Source organism: Coenobita brevimanus, chromosome 71 (assembly GCF_032717465.1).
Source record: "Coenobita brevimanus isolate Jiangsu-jjx chromosome 71, ASM3271746v2, whole genome shotgun sequence".
Taxonomy (NCBI): domain Eukaryota; kingdom Metazoa; phylum Arthropoda; class Malacostraca; order Decapoda; family Coenobitidae; genus Coenobita; species Coenobita brevimanus.
Window position 1 is genome coordinate 4893037 of NC_137024.1, and position 5205 is coordinate 4898241.

A 5205-nucleotide genomic window follows, 5' to 3' on the forward strand; every position below is an offset into this window, starting at 1 on the left:
AATACTGATTAAATTGTCTTTGTCCAGTCGATATCAAAAGTCTTGTCTCCTCTACTGCTTTTTCTTCCCATGAACTTTGAAAATCAGTGTGGTGAATCCGTAGCAACCAATACTGATGTATTTATTTACCTAGAGATTAGTGTTGTCAGTGTAGGTTGCTGTGGATTCATCAAACTGATTTTCAAAGTACGTGGCGAGAGTAATACGAGAGGCGACTGAACTTTTGATTCCGACTGTGCGTTGTTCATTGTTCCCTTCCAGTGACTTTTTTCATTCGTGCTGCTTCCGGACGATTTTATTCACTTTACGATAGAATTCTTAAACTGGAGGGGTTCAGTAGAGCCCACACAAGCCCCCTCACTGCAAGAAATCTCCCTTTAAGTGTAAATTAGCGTCGAGTGATGGGTGTTAAATGAAAAATGTGTTACCGAGCTGAACAAGTAAATGTATGACTGATAAAAATAATGCACATCATGTAAACGCGAAACCTTTACATAATAATATATTGATAATGATAATAATAATAATAATAATAATAATAATAATAATATTAATAATAATCTCATCTGGTGATAAAATATGGCACAAAAATCTTAGGATTGAAGGAGGCAACTAGGAGTCTTCAAGTGAATTTAAGAGCAAAGTTTGGTTGCTATAATTTTGCCCTTCTGTGGTGGGCACAACTCTAGCATCTTAGTCCAGCTGACGCCAGACGATCGTAATTTAACTGAGACTTAGTAAAGGAGAGTAAGGTCTTCATATTAGTAGGTTAAGAAAGCTCCCTAACACTTTATACTAAGCGACTCATTTTTATTATTACACCTTACTGTCCTCCGTGTTAAGTAAATCCTTAAAAAATCGCCATACTCTTATAGATAGCCTGCAAAAGGATAGTACCCAATCATATCCAGAAATAAATCGCTAAGGAAGAGGTGCTAGGGAGCCTGATAACGAAAATACGGACCCAAGTACTGTTGTTCTTACCCCTCTCATTCTCGTAACAACTCTAGTTTTTTATTTAGTGAATGGTAGACGGTTTTATTCAGCTGTGAGTGAGTCAAAGGAGCCTGAGTGTTACTAATAGGATTAAGTTTATTACAGGCAAGATAATCTATGGGCGATGAAAAGACACAATTTTATCTGTGTGTGTCTGTTTATCTATTTATCATCTATCTGTCTATCTATCTATCTATTAATCTGTTTATCTACCCAGACGGCTTAATCCCCATAAGTGATGGCCAAACAAATTGCCTCCATGTCTCCTTTTCCTTCGCCATTTGGCTGCTCTTTCTCCAACTCACACTCCCCTCTCTCATGAATCTCTCCACTCCTTCCCTCCACTTCATCCTCGGTCTGCCTCTTCCACCTCACTCACATACACTCTTCTAGTCATAGTATCATTCGCCATCCTCCCCACGTGGCCACATACCGAACAGTACAAAGATTCCGCATAAATAACTTCCCCCCTTCTCATTCTCGGTCTGCCTCTCCCTGCTCTCTGCCCACCTCACTCACATACACTCTTCTAGTCAGTCTCTCATCCACCATCCTCCCCACATGGCCATACACAGCAAGAGACTGATATTACACATGAATAATATCCCCCCTTCTCATTCTCGGTCTGCCTCTCCCTCTCCCCTGCCCACCTCACTCACACACTCTTCTAGTCAGTCTCTCATCCACCATTCTCCCCACATGGCCAAATAGCACATGATACTGATATTCCACATGAGTAACATAACCAGCAACACGACAGGAATATTCACGATTAATTAACACTGCATTTTAACTTTTGCTCGGTCGCGCAACACTAAATTATAATTTATTCTAAATAGCGCCAGATTATTTTATTAATGTGGGAGTCAGCTGTAGACGATCAGGAAAATTAATACTGCAGTCGTTAACCCTCTCATGGTCGGGAATTGTCTTGTATTGAATTTCAGGTAGTTATCAGGCTATTGTGTTCACCTGAGAGAGAGAGAGAGAGAGAGAGAGAGAGAGAGAGAGAGAGAGAGAGAGAGAGACTGCTGTGTGCCTGCGAGTACGAAGGAACTGTTAACCATAATTAGGTGTTCAGCATAAATAGATGTTAAACATAATTAAAAATAAATATTAAACATTGGTAGGTGTTCAGCATAATTAGGTGTTAAACATAATTGGGTGTTAAACATAATTAGGCGTTTAAGAATTAGTTGCTTAACATAATTAGGTGTTAATCATAATTTGGCTTTAAGTATAATTAGGTACTGAGCTGGACTGGGCAGAAGTCTGGGATTAATGCGTACCAACTATACGTGAATCATGAAGACAAACATTCAATACATGTCATCCTATTCTTCCTCCAAACTTGGACACACGGCATTCGAATTTAGACAGGAGAGGAATGGATGGAGGTAGAGAAGAGTAGAGAGGGAGGGATGGAGGTAGAGAAGAGTAGAGAGGAATGGACGGAGGTAGAGTAGAGAGGAAGGGATGGAGGTACCGCAGAGAAGAGAGGGAGGGCTGGAGGTCGAGAAGAGTAGAGATGGAGGGAGAGAAGAGTGGAGTGGAAGAGATGGAGGAAGAGAAGAGAGGAAGATTTGGAGGTAGAGAAGAGTTGAGAGGAAGGGACTGAGGTAGAGAAGAGGAGAGAGGATGGGATTGTGGTAGAGATGACTAGAGAGGAAGGGATGGAGATAAAAGAGGGTAGATAGGAAGCAATTATGGTAAAGAATTGTTAAGAGGAAGAGTTGGAGGTAGAGAGGAAAAAGTAGGAAGATTAGGAGAAGAGACGAGCAGAGGAAGGGATGGGTGTAGAGAAGAGTTGAGAGGAAGGGATGGATGTAGGGAAATGGTGGGAGGAAGGGATTGTGGTCGAGAAGAGTAGAGAAAGGGTTGGAGGAAGAGTAGAGAGGTAGGGGTGGTGGTAATGAAGAGTAGAGAGGATGAGTTGGAGGTAGAGAAGAATAAGTAGGAAGAGTGGGGGAAAAGAAGAGCAGAGAGGAAGGGACAGATGCAAAGAAAAGTACAAAGGAGTGCAAAAGGAGTACAAAGGAAAGCAAACGGCTATAAAGCAAAAGGCTGTTTGGGGGTTGTTTATTACAAGGACCATAACTATGATAGGTATGGAGAAAAAGGGATGGAAGTAGAGAGGAGGGGGTGTACGGTAATATGTCTCTATCACCATCACCACCAGGCAACAACTTTTATTCTGGTTGCAGTGCAACACTGTTGCCGACTGCGTCATTATGCATATGAAAGTAACGTCTGAAACAAACCTTCACTACACTCAAGCCACTATTCCTACAACACCCGTTAATACACAGTTCAAACCAGTAGTCCCTCCCCAGCGACAAGAAAGAGACATGTGCCGCTCTGCGTACCAGATGGAATTGTTATAAGCGACCCCCAGTAACAATAGTAACGAGAACAAATGGGAGTTGCCGTGGTCGGGGCAGCTCTCGTATTTTATCCCAGCTAAATCCAGATAACTACATCCAAGCAAGAGTGAGTCACAGAGCCTGAAAGTGACACTATTGTGGTGACAACTCTAGTACCGCATTCCAGCTGACGCCAGACCATTACATTCAGTTAAGCATGAGTTATAGGAGACACGCCAGACCATTACATTCAGTTAAGCATGAGTTATAGGAGACACGCCAGACCATTACATTCAGTTAAGCATGAGTTATAGGAGACACGCCAGACCATTACATTCAGTTAAGCATGAGTTATAGGAGACCGAGTGTTAGTGTTACCATTACATTCTGTTAAGCATGAGTTATAGGAGACACGCCAGACCATTACATTCAGTTAAGCATGAGTTATAGGAGACCGAGGGTTAACAGTGTTACCATTAACTCTCTCATGATTGTATCTTCTCTAGTATTATACTACCACATAAGCCTGTCTACACCCAGTAGGGGTCATCTCCCTACCACCTATTTTTCCCTATCAACCTATTTTCAACCTATGGACCCATTTTCCTACATAGATCTATTGTCCTCCATTGTTCCAATTTTCCCTCATGGACCTATTTTCCCTCATGGACCTATTTTGCCCATAGATTAGTTTCTTTCTCCCATAGACATTTTTTTGCCCCATGGACCTATTTCTTCCCAATAGACCTATTGTCCCTTCAGGGCCTATTTACCCATAGACCTATGGACTTATATTCTCCAAGGATTTATTTTCCCTCCATGGACCTGTTTTTACCATTCAACTATTATTCCCTATGGACTCATTTTCTCTCCCTCTGACATTAAATCCCCACATGGATCAGTGTTCCCCTTCACGAACCTAATTGGACCTACGTTTCCACCTGGACCCATTTCGCCCAAGGACGTATTCCCCGTACACCCGTTTTCCCACATGGGCCTGTTTCAACCATGGACCTATTTAGCCCATGGATCCGTTCAGCAGTGGACCTTTTTTCACTCACCCACCAAACCACCCCCTCATCCAGTGTATCCAGTGTAGGTACACGTTGATCATTCTCTCTTCTTTGTCCATTCTGCAAAAATATATTTTAGCTTCGATGTGGAATATATAGTAAATGTGTTTGTGAATCAACGTCCTGTCTTTTGTGGGCATCTTTTACCTGGATCCCTATAGTGTTTTGTCACTGCTCTCAGTGTGGAACTTCCAGTGATTTGTGTATGAAAGCTAACCTCGACTTCCTTTGTGTTCTTATCTAATTGTAAATAATTGTTCTTACCTAAATCTGTCTTCACAGGAATGAATTAAGCTCGGACTGTCCCGTGTATTAAATCATCTTTTTCATACACGTCCATAAATTTATGTATAGTTTTGGAACACACTATTTCAATAGGTAGTGCATTCCACTGATCCATTGCCCTGTTTGGGAAATTGAATTTCCTTGCGTCTTTATCGCCTCTTTTTTTTTTTTTTTTTTTTTTTTTAATGTAGTTTTTTGCAGTGTCCTCTTGCTGATGCTTCCCAATAAGTTGTATATTCATTTATGTCTATTTTCTCTTTCCCTGAGATGCATTTATATAGCATAATCATGTTTCCTCTTTTCCTTCTCTCCTTTAGTATTGGTAGATTCAATTTTTCTAGTCTTTCTTCGTAGCTTAGATCCTTTAAGCGTGGTACCCATCTTGTAGCTGCCCTTTGTACTTGTTCAGTCTTATCTATGTATTTTTTGAGATAAGGATTCCAGACTACTGATGCATACTCCAGGGTTGGTCTGATGAATGATGTTAT